The sequence below is a fragment of the Podarcis vaucheri genome (genome assembly GCF_965113315.1).
Source record: "Podarcis vaucheri genome assembly, chromosome: 3".
NCBI classification, from domain to species: domain Eukaryota; kingdom Metazoa; phylum Chordata; class Lepidosauria; order Squamata; family Lacertidae; genus Podarcis; species Podarcis vaucheri.
The window spans coordinates 117,949,571-117,961,934 of NC_138761.1; the positions used below are offsets into that span (position 1 = coordinate 117,949,571).

A 12,364-nucleotide genomic window follows, 5' to 3' on the forward strand; every position below is an offset into this window, starting at 1 on the left:
AACAAAGGCAAGAATTGTTTTTGCTCTTTAGATTTATTTTGACAATTCACAGCCCACTTTTTCATTTCAGGATGTTGTGTAGTATTCCACTCCACCCATTAGAAAATAGAAAGGGGGAAATACTCCAATGCAAGCCTGTTTGCAATGAAGTGATCTGGACATACATACCTGGGTGCAAGCCCCACTGAACTCAGTCAGTCTTCCAATTTTGAGTAAATGTAGAATGAACTGAAAAGCAGCACCCCACCTGCAAACTGGGAGATTTATTATGCTGACTATGGATTTCTTCGCATGGGAACACCACCTTGACATATTTTAGCTTGGAATTGTCTTAAGATACAAAGCTGGTGGTTTTCTCTGTTGGGGGAATACTGTGTACGGTACATTCTGGAAACATGCTATAAAGCACTCCCAGTGGTAAGAGGTCCATAGACAGCACTGAAGTATTTTGTTTCCTTCATGGGAGGGAGAAGAGTACATTGGAAATGCATATTGCCTTTCTGATATTCAGAGGCTCAGCCATGCAGCATATAAAGCCATCCACAGGCTCAGAAGCAGTGCTGACATCATAATTAAAGTAGCCAACAAAGGAGGAGCTGACATCATGATGAGCAAGTTGTGCTACACAGGAGAGGCTAAGAGGCAACTCTCCAGTACTGCGTTTTAGAGGAACCTCTAAGCCAGACATGGCCAAACTTGACCCTCCAGGTGTTTTGGGACTACAATTCCCATCATCCCTGACCACTGGTCCTGTTAGCTGGGGGTGATGGAAGTTGTAGTCCCAAAACATCTGGAAGGCCAAGTTTGGCCATGCCTGCTCTAAGCAGACTCAACTGAGGAACACCAGAAGGGAATACATAACTTGATAAAATAATTCCAAACAGATGTGCAGGACCAAATCTTTAAAGACACAATCCAGCAGCTTCTATTGAAAAACCTTTATCCTTAGGGAGCATCTCTTCCTGTATGAACCTGCCCAGACCATTAGGTCACCACTGGAGGCCCTTCTCTGGGTGCCTCCTCTGGGAGAAAAATGGAGGGTGACCAGACCGAGAGACTTTTCAGTAGAGGTCCACCTAATACTTACACAACTATCTTTTTGCATCCAGGTCAAGAATCTACTCTCTGGTATTGTGGTTGTCAACTGGTGGTTTGGCCTTTAAAGCACTATGCACCATTTGTTAAAACGCCTGATTACCCATCAAGTTTATCAGGCACAACCACGTTTTGCACAAACTGAGAGCCAAGATCAGAATACGTATGGCAGCTACTCAAAATAATTTCTTTACCTAACTCCAAAAAGAAAAGAAAGATGAATTATCTGTTCCAATGGGGTATGAGCGTCTGGAGTAACATCTGGAGGACCACAACTTTTCCAGAAGAGCAATCTCAAAGTAGGAAAAGCCTGTACACGGAAGTATTATGCGCAGCCCTAGTGCAGGCACAAAAATCATGCATGGGAATCATACTGCTGACAGTAGGGAGAATGTATCACAAAAATTGTGAGAGCGCTTCCTCATAGTTTGAATGCTGGGACGGATAGATGGGTACAAACTATGCTGCCCTAGCAGAGGCCCTTAGAAGAGTGGTGTCAGGGAACTGCCATCGGAGCTAGAAGCGGAGGGAAGGCTCCAGAGGGATGGCGGAGAGGGTCCCAGTAGGGAGAGAGGCAGCCCGTCCGCTGGGGAAGGAAATCAGCGTAACACCAGTAGAGAAGGGGGGCAGATGGGGGAATCGGAGAGGAGGCTCCAAGACTCCTTGCCGGAGACCAGCGGAGAGAGTACGGGTACTCCGCTGCCCACACCTTCCCTGCGCAGAAGACTTCCGCGCAGGGAGAGTAGGAGGAGACTTGGCGTCAAGGAACTTTTGTGCTGGAAGAAGTTTAAGAAACGCCCACTGACGGATTCTGCCAGCGACTGAGACAGTCACGATGCTGGAGTCTGTTCAGTCAGAAAGGGTTTAACCAGGTAACCTCGCCAGGAGTGGTGGCAACTTACGCACGAGCAACCCCTAAACCCATTACAAATGGGAATCAGTGGCCAGAATTTGTGGGGAAAACCGACACATCAGAAGTAATCTTTCATAACTGTATTATGTCACCCCTGTGTTTGAGAATATACAGACATATGGTTCTACAATGCCAATGACATTCTACCAAGTCGGAGAAGACGACACCCAAGAGCCCTTTTCCAGCACATTGCTATTGTCAAGCAAGTGAGAACAATTTACACAATTAGCTTAGAGAAAGCATTACGCCTGCATGTGCTTTTGTATTTTCAACTGTCTGGTATGGTGAAAAGGGGTTCCAATATTCTCTGTTAGACCCACTCCACCCCTACAAACAAAAATGATTTTAAATAAAGACACAGAGAGAGATCTTTTCTATTGGCTCCAGATTGTGTGTGTGTGTCTGCTTCTACAGAATGCTGTTGAACTTGCCCTTTGCATCACACTTGCTAGTTAACTCCACAGTATCAGTTTTCTGATCAGAACATGATCGGTTTACTTGACCTAGAGAACGGAGGCAAGGTTAATGCTAATAAGAACAGTTTCCGTGTTAGAGAACAGCGACAGGGGTGAGGCAGGAAAAGCAAGTTATTGTCAAATGAAACTTTGGGTGAATACATGGATGCATGAGGTCCCAAGTTAAGTTACCAGATTCTTCACTCAAAAGGCTTGACAGCAAAGCCTGAGACCCTCTGAAGAGGTGCTGCCATTCAGAGCAGACAGTACCAGGCTAGATGTACCAATGGTCACAGTCAGCATAAGGCAGCATGTGCTCATATGATTTCTGAGGTCTGGGATTTATATTAACAGGTGGTCAGTTTTTTGAGAACATAAACTACAGCCATTTCTCAATGAATATTTTGCCCAGTTCTTGTGTTTCATTGAACTAAACTAAATCAGCACAAAAGCATTGTTTAACTGAGCAATGTTTTTGTGCCAATTCAAAAAAAGTCTACTGTGAACAGCAGTAACCAAATCATCATGGTTTAATCTCATTCACTTGCCTTTTCTACTTCTCTAAAAGGAGAGTAGTAGAAAAGTTAAGCGACACATGAATCAGAAGAAGCAGGGGCAGAAAATGGTCACAAAGCTGATTGGGGATTAGCTGGAAAGCAGCTGATTTCGTGGAAATCTAAGCTGGAGCTAATGTTTTTGAAGAGCTCCTTGTTTCACTCACACCGAAGTGGCGAAGATTGCTCCGACATTTCGACTGTTCTTCCAGGAAACCTGCCAAAGACAAACAAGCTAGCTGCGTGCTCTGACAACACCTGTCATGCAAACAGCCGCCTTCCAAGAAATCCAGTCATGCTCTTTGGAATGAAATAAACAGACAGAGTAAAACTTGACCATCACGGCGCCAGGCACAGCGTGACCTTTCCAAAGCATCTGTGTGCTTCAAGTCCACATATGCCCTAGTGTTTATCAAATCCAGGACAAAGAAGACCATCACCTTCAGGAATAAATCAGTGATATATTGCTTTGTGAAGCAGGTGTTTCCACAGTTCTAATCTGCTGATCAGGCCCTGCGGACTCATAGCATTCCCAGAGTGGAGGAGCAAGGTCAACTGTTTGTGCTTCATGCTTAAAGCATGGACATCTTGTCCTCTGTAACAGAAATGGCTAACACATCTGATCAACCAGCATTCAACCCTACAAAAAAAACGTAACTGCTCTCTGGCTACAAATGCATATATAGTTGAATGGGGCTGGGTCCTCCTCATAGCTGTTGCTGCCCCCCTCAATCTAAATTAGTGAGAAGTACAACAAAGTAAGGACATGTATGAACTAATTAAAATTTGAAGGCTCTGTCTAGACTCACCCGTGCCAGGATCACTGGGGGGGGGGGGCGGTTGATCCTTAGTTTCACGAGGCCATGCTATTCTTGCAGAAAGGAATGTTCTCTTTTATGGACACCCTTCAATCATGGACAGCTGAACCTGGAAGACAGCAAACACTTACTGATTGTGTACCCTAAACATCTCAGCTGACAGTAATCAAGACACCTAAACGTTATATGTGCGCATGTATAGCCTCTTCTTGGCACCCATTATATGATTTGTCATAGTCTGAAGACCAAGCACAGAAAAGGACTGCTAAAACAGGAAATTAATATTTCATTGTCATTAGAAGGGCATAAATATGTTCTGCATGCTTGGCTGAAGCAAAGAAATTAAAGGGGGTGCAGTTTTCCAAAACCTTGAAAGCCCTGTGACATGGCAAGCTGCACCTGTGGAGATTCCCCCTACCACAAATCTGTTATATACACAGAATGTTGATGCCCTAATGCTGAATAGATGCCTCCCCACTCAATTGTAAAATTGGTTTATTTATTTATTTTTAAGATATTTTATTCAATTTTTACAAAAAAACATACAAAGACAAAAAAAATACAAAATCACAAAAAACAATACAGTACAAAAATACAAACATTAAACACATCAAAAGAAAAAAAAGAAAAAAAAGATAAAAACACATATAATAACAAAAAACAAAAATTCCCTCTTTCTTAATTTTTCATCTTCAGTTGACTTATTTTCCCGACTTCCTCCCGTCTCCCGTCCCTGTATCCCTTTTTAGAAATTAAATCAGCAAATTCATATCCTATTAATTTATCTATTGTTAATCCAATCTTATATTTTACTTTGTCGCTAAAGCCCCTGCGATTCATTTCAATGTCCTTAACATTCAAAAATTTTACAATATTTCTGCAAATAAATTTTAAATTTCTTCCAGTCTTCCTCCACCGTCTCCTCTCCCTGGTCTCGGATTCTGCCAGTCATTTCCGCCATCTCCATATAGTCCATTAGTTGCATCTGCCAATCTTCTAAGGTGGGTAGGAATTGTAAAATTAGTTTATTCTCACTTAACCCAAGCACAACGTTGGCTGCTATAGAAAAGCTCTGCAATATGTATCATACCAATTTAATATTGTTCTAAAGGAGTGATAGCGGTTTGGCCAGAATGACTGCAAATGTCCCTTCCTAGGTCAGCGGCAAAGTTGCCAGGCAGATCTTCCGTTGGGGAAGCTGCGGGCAAAATGGTCCAGGAAGGTTTACTGACGAAAGGAAAAGTTGATATCCAATGGGTGAATGGGATGAGCATAACAATATTACCCTAATGGTTTCTAGGTCTGCTGAAATGACTGTAGCATACCAGCTATAGCAACTCTAGCTAGGCCTAGCTCCCACTAGAGGCAGGCTGCCTGATCTATAGCAAAATTCAGACTGCAGGTGCATAACAGTCACATAACAGAATAAACGCTCCTCCATTAACAGCCTCCCCTTTAAAACAAAAACCATATACATGGAGAAGGGTTGAAGGTTAGTATAGCAGCCTTCTCTCTGACATTCTCGTTTTCTAGGTGCAGGGAGTGTTTTTTGTACAGTACCAACGCCATCTAAATTACAATGGGGTCAATGGTGCCAGATGTAAATCGGGCAGTATCTGTCAGCACCAGCAAGCTGGTGCTAGGAAAGCAAGGAAGCAAGCCCTCCGCCTGGCTTTTCACTCAAAAAAAGGGAGCCCAAGGCAAATTGATGAAGTACCACACAATAACTGGAATTCCTCGCTCTGCAAAGCACAGCCTTCCAACATGCCTTGGTACAAAACTCTTCTTTAAAGCCCTAAACGGCCTCGGTCCAGTATAGCTGAAGGAGCGTCTCCACCTCCATCATTCTGCCCGGACACTGAGGTCCAGCGCCAAGGGCCTTCTGGCGGTTCCCTCGCTGCAAGAAGCCATATTACAGGGAACCAGGCAGAGGGCCTTCTCGGTAGTGGCACCAGCCCTGTGGAACGCCCTCCCACCAGATGTCAGAGAAAAATAACTACCAAACTTTTAGAAGACAGCTGAAGGCAGCCCTGTTTAGGGAAGCTTTTAATTTTTAATAGGTTATTGTATTTTAGTGTTCTGTTGGAAGCCACCCAGAGTGGCTGGGGAAACCCAGCCAGATGGGCAGAGTATAAATAATAAAATTATTATTATTATTATTATTATTATTATTATTATTATTATTATTATTATTATTATTATTATTATTATATCATCATCATCATCATCATATGTTCTCCTAGCCCGTAGAAATAAAATTATATCACTGAAGTTGCTTTGTTTCTAGCCAACTTTCTCACACACACAAACACGTGTGTTTCAGCCCATGTGATCATAGTCCAACCATGCTGCGAAATTCCGGAGGGATTTCAGACCAGCCCAGTTAATCTTCTGCAACAAAAACAACATGCAGCTGACTACCCCGTACTGAGGTGTCATTACGACATTTGACTAGGAGGATTTGCTGGAAACCCGACGGCTTCCCCTTTCCAAGCCCTCCAAGAGCGCTCCCTCCCCCTGACACGTGTCTGCTTGGTAGATATGCTTGTCTCACAAGAAACGTGGAATTCCAGGAGCAAAAAGGCGAGCCTCCGCCGGACCCCCTTCTACTTGACTTACAACGCAGGCTCAGCACCTCCAGCCAGGCAGTTCCTGAAGCAGCAGAGGCACGAGAAAACACAGGCAAAAAAAGCAATCGATGTTGGCTGCAGAGCAGCTCATTTGCCTGCAGACCGGATTTCCTGGTCTTTGCTGATATTTTGTTTTCTCTCTCGTTGGAGTGGCAGCAGCGCGTGGTGTTTATACAAATTACAGATGGTGTGTTTTTTTTAATGCTTTTATTGTTAGTCGCCTTGGGACCTATCATGGGAAACAATGCATAAATGGGGGGGGGGGAGAGACGGGCGAACACACAAGTGTCCAAAATAGAAGCAAAAGACAGAAATGTTTTCCCCCTCAGCCTCCATGTGGTAGTGATTAAGAATGCAAAATAAAATAAAATAAAACTTGCACAGATGCTTACTCGGCTAGGGAGGAAACGAGCCCGATATTCTAACCCCTCCTTCCTGCTCCTAAACGTGAGAATAAGGCAACGCTGCCATCTTTGTTGAGGGCGCGACGAAAAGGAGGTGCACCGAGAGACGAGGATGAAATTTGTGGTGTCAACCGGTATTATTATAGGAAAACTTGAAGCATAATTTTGCGGGGGAACTGTTGGGGCATGGAGTGGAATTCGAGAAGGAAATCCTTCCAGAGTTCATACAGTTAGAAAGCGCTTGGTGGGGGGGGGCTGTGGTTTTTTTTTAGGGGGGGGTCAAAAAATAGAAGCAGAAGCACCAACAACTTGCATTCCGAAGCATGGCATGTGCACAGCGAAATTTACTTTTAGCCTGTTCAGCGGGGCTTTGCACCCCGGGAAATGTGCATCGGATTGCAGAAGCACGCATTGTCTGCCAGTGCAAACAAGCTTTCCGTTCTTTATTATTATTATTGTGTGTATAATGTAATTTCTTAAGACTGAAATCCAATATTATTATTTTTGTTATTAATCAATAATAATAATAATAATAATAATAATAATAATAATAATAATAATAATATTTATTAATATTCCGCCCTCCCCAGCCGAAGCCGGGCTCAGAGCGGCTAACAACAGTAAAATAACACAGCATTGTAAAATCAATTCACCATAAAATATAGCCCGCCTTTTTCCTCCAAGGAGTTCAAGATGACATACGATAGGAGGGTTATTGTTTTGTTTTATTATGTGTTTTGTTTTATTGTTTTGTATTTTTATGTTGTGAACCACCCAGTGATCTTCAGAGGAAGGGAGTCATACAAATATAATAAACAATAAACAAATAAATGCATGGTTCTCCTGCTATGCATTATTCCTCACAACAACCCCGTGAGGTGGGTAGGCTGAGAGGCCATGACTAGCCCAAGGTCACCCAGTGAGCTTCATGGCCAAGTGGGGATCTGAACCCTGGTCTACCAGGTCCAAGTCCAACACTCCAACCACTACAACCCTGCGAACAAGCACCATTGAACTGGATGGGACTTACTTCTGAGTCGATGTACACAGGATTGTGTTAAACTCGCAATCCTATGTGTGTGTACGCTCAGGAAATGCTATTATGAGCTACCATGAGTGTCTTTAGACAGAAAGGCAGGATAAAAATATTTTAAATATGTAAGTACAGAAACTGAAGGAGGAAATGTTATGGAATAGAGTCACAGGAAACTGACAAGTTCCAATAATAATAGCTACAGACAAGCTTGGATAAATAGACCCGGTTGCTAGGTTTCAGCAGCATATCAGATATACAAGACCATTTCAGTAGAACTAAAGTATTTGGGGCCACCTAGGACATTTCAAACCGGCAACAACGGAAGAAAAAGAAAAAGTTTGTTTTTATTTTATTTATTAAATTTGTATACTGCCCTCCACCCCAAGATCACAGAGTGGTTCGCAACATAAAAATACAGTATAAAAACACAAAATACATAATAAAAACAAAAACAAACCAATAACCCCACTCCCACTATACATTTAAAAGGACATAGAATGTTAATCAGCCAAAGGTCTGGTTAAAGAGAAAGATTTTCACCTGGTGCCTAAATGAGGCCTTCCTTAAGATCTGGTTGGCTACTGTGAGATCTGAACAAGGTGGACCATTGGCCCAATCTGGCAGGCTTGTTTTATGTTCCTAACTGTGGTTACTGGGGATAAAGTAACTTAGAACCATCGTTTACAGAGCTGTCTTATTTTCACTGGCTGTAGTTTAGCCACAGCTTGTATGTGTTTGGACAATGCACTAAATGGATTAAAACTGGAGTGAAATTTTCTGATCTCTTCTTCATGCCATGCTAAAGGAGGCAGGTGGAGCATGCAGGCTCAGGAGGAGGCTAGTAACATTAAACCACAGCTTAGCACTATATTCAAATGCAGCCACTGATATGGCGGAACTGGTTTGAACACACATTCTCTGGAATGTTGTGAATGTGTATCTAAGGTACCTCTACCATACTTTGGATTGTTGTTCTGTCTTCTAAAGATTCCTAGTATAGTGAATTCTGCACCAGATAAAAGCCAATTTCAAGTTCACACAGTGACTGTGATCATTGCTTATGAAACATTTTAAACAGAATGCTTAAGCACTTACCTAAATTAAGCAATCAGCCTGTCAAGCTGAAAAAGATTACAGCTTCACAGTATGTTGACTGGGCCTGTCATTTTTAACATCTTTTTTTTTTTTTACAATGATGTGCAGTGTTTTTTTAAATAAAAAAATGCCTACTCTAATCTGAACTCAGTATTTATCCTTGATAAATTGTCAATAAGGTATTGTCAATAACTTGCTGATAAAAACCAGTCAAACCAGTATAAGTCCCGAAGATTCAAGCTAGAGTTATCCAGGCAAAAAAAGGATATTACATGCAACAAATACTATGGGTGTCCAAAGTTTTCTTGTTTTTTTAAATTGGTACTTTAAAGCGGAATGTGTCTAAGCACATGAGAGTTTAGGACCAGCAGCATTTGTTTGTGTTATGGTGCAGGTGTGGTGTGAAAGCTAGTAATTTGAAGCAAACTACCTTTAGCCTTCCTGTTTAGGGTAGCAACAGCCCTACAGAAGAGACGTGTAGAAACACAGAAATGAGCTTGTTACTGGTGGCACTGGTGTTATGGAGTGCCCTGTTGTTGGCACCTGTCCGTCTTGAGAGACAATGGAATGCCCTCCCTGCTGAATAAAGGAGGCCCATCTTTATTGGCATTCCACTGCCATTTGAAGACACATCTGTTTGCTTACTGTTTTTATCTGCAGATGTCCGAGTTATATTTTAAACTGATTGTTCACTGTATGGAATTTATCATGGTTTTGGGCTAGTACAATAATCTTATTTTGATGTAAAAACAATGCCTTTATAAGGCATCAGCATCCTATTGAGGTAAGTTTCCCACAGCAAACTCAGTAGGACCCACTGGGAGCCCTCCAGGGTCCTGACTCCTGGACAGGGCTTGATCCTGCTGGACCTCACCTGCCTTCTGCCCCTGCTAGCTGTGAGCCTCAGCGAAACAAATATGGTATTGGAGCGCCTATGCTCTGGTCACATGTCACTTCAGCTTCCAGCTGTGTTTGTTTCATAGGGAGCAGCAAGAGTGGTGCAGCTCCTGATATAGTGTTGAGCTCAGTGGAGAAAGTAAAATCGAGAAATAGAGTGAAGGGAGCCTTTGTGTCTGCAATAGCTATTGTGGTGCTGTCCAGATGTTTTGGATCACAAATCCCGTTATGTCTGATCATTGGCCACACTGGCTGGAGCTGATGGGAGACCACATCGTCTACCCTTACTTCATGCAATCAGTGGTCAAAACTGAATAGTGTGAAGGTTGCCCTTTTATTTTAATTTTATGATTAAACATTTCCACAAGTGTAAGTATTTGTTTTTCATACCTATTAGATAGCTGATTAGGAAAGCCATTACTATTTTACAGATCCAGCAAATGGCCACTGCACTGCAGTGTCATAAAGTGAATTTGTATTGCAGTGTTATGATCATAAAGTGTCTTTAAAAAAAGATTTTTGTTGTGGTTCTTCTGACCTTTCTCTTTGCTTATGCATTAAGCAAACAGCAGAAAAGAGCTGGCATCTCTCACCAAGGATTAAAACTGGGTGGAACAATCAATCGATGAGTCAGAAACTTGGCTTGTCCTCTTGGGTCAACAGTCAGCAATATTATTGCAATATTATCAGTTTGTCTCAGAGTCTATTTCAGCAGGCAGCCTTTAAGAAAATCCAACACCTTAAATGTTGACAGTAATTTGCTGAAGTGGTTCCTGTTTCAAATATGCATTGTGAAATTGGGCTGAGGAAGGAACTGTGAAATTCACCTGCTTTAAATAGAGCAGATTTTTCCTGGTTGCAAAATGCATATACTGCGCCAGTTGTTAATGACACAGGAAATGGTGAGAATGCTTTCATTTTAAGTATCTGGGTAAACAAGCGGCAGACACACAAAATTTTAAAAGTGGGGAGGAGGGAGGGCAGGACAAAGAGGAGGAATGCTGTAGCAAGGGAATGGTAGGAGGTCTATAATGGGAGTGGGAGCTGAAGGATGTGCCTTAGAGGCAGTGGGTAAGGCACCTATATTCCTCCTCACCTCCACTTTTTAACCTACTATATCTGTATGCTTGCTACCCACTTAAATAGCAGATGGGATACTAATGGAGTGGTTTAAGGAATGTTGTTAGGGGACTTGTTTGTTTGTTTGTTTGTTTGTTTGTTTGTTTGTTTATTATTTCATAACATTTATATACAGATTGTTTAAAAACCCCCACCTCAGAATGGTTTTATTCTCAGTGCAAACAAAATGCACTATGTCCTTGTTTAAAAGATTCTGTGGCATAAATCTTACAATCCTGCACCTTGTTAATCCAAATTCTTCCTCAAAAAGAATTCTTCAATCAATGTAAATTAAGGGAACTTGAGCAACTTTTCTCATTTTACATATTTATTCTTCAGTTCTTATTATTTTTACATGATCTATTTTGGCTTTGCTCAGCATTGGAAGGGCAATGGTTCTTCATAGGAACCTTCATAGGAAAAAGATTCCCAACCCCCATGGACACACAAAAAAGTTGGCCGCAAAATAACAGAAATGTACGGAAATCTCCCATCCCAGGATACCAGCAATGTTTAGCAAGGTGTTTAACATTCTTTGTTTACTTTTCAAAAGTGGTTTTCACTTCGGCCTTGCTCAAACAGGGAGTTAAACCATCAGTTAGCTTTATTATCATTGGTGCAACCTGGCCAAGCATCCTCTTCTGGTCACAAGGAGGAGCCCAGAGGACACTGTAAGGTAACAACCACAGAGAGCTCTGAGCTAGCAACTTGCAGCAAGGAGAGTTTTTGAGCTTCCACCTGTTGTCCACCTCTCCTGTATACTACCCTTTTGGTTGGACAATTGCAGACTCTTAAAGGGCCAATAGTCTGGCTTGAAAGTGGGCTCTGCTCCTTTGCTCAATGGCCTACCACCTGCACCATTGGACTGGTGAGGTAGTGTAAGAAGCAGTTAGTTCTTACTGAGAGGCTTCCCACCTTCTGGTTCTATGGACCCTGCTGCTGTTGGATCTATTCAGAATGCTGTTGGTGTGCGATGCCAGAGGACTCCATCCCAGCTGTCATGCAAGGGGCATGACTCTTTCATTTTGGTATAGCCTTGCGCTAAAAGGCAAAAGAATTTCTTAACACCAACACAGAACATTCCTCAGCATGCAAGGGTTCTCCAAATTGGACCTCAGGTTGAGGCCCCTCTGAGCTCAGACCCAAATAAAGTCTCAGTTGTTTGGTTTGTTGTCTTTTGACACAGCTTCAATCATTTGCAAGTTTAGGCTATCAACCACGTTTTGTAAGAACAAGCATAAATTTTGCATAAATTTCAGCAAAGGCTGTTGCAACATTACTCAGACATTTAAAAAAACACCCTTCTGTTGTGGAAATCATATGATACAAGTGAAGACAGCCTATGATA

At 42.2% G+C, this 12,364-nt stretch overlaps 2 protein-coding genes across 3 annotated transcripts in view; one reads left to right on the forward strand and one right to left on the reverse strand.

Annotated features, from left to right (window-relative positions):
* Positions 1–12,364, reverse strand: part of CHGB (chromogranin B) — an 86,227-nt gene that overhangs the window by 63,753 nt on the left and 10,110 nt on the right. The window contains exon 2 of the mRNA XM_082216380.1: positions 3,827–3,944. The gene's annotated coding sequence lies outside the window, so the exon portion shown is untranslated. The remainder of the gene's footprint in view (positions 1–3,826; positions 3,945–12,364) is intronic.
* GPCPD1 (glycerophosphocholine phosphodiesterase 1) overlaps positions 6,418–12,364 on the forward strand; it is a 53,497-nt gene continuing 47,550 nt past the window's right edge. The window contains exon 1 of one of the 2 annotated variants that reach the window (XM_082216374.1): positions 6,418–6,517. The gene's annotated coding sequence lies outside the window, so the exon portion shown is untranslated. Of the gene's footprint in view, positions 6,518–6,869; positions 7,004–12,364 lie in introns of those variants that run through there. The other variant, XM_082216372.1, reaches the window with a different exon arrangement.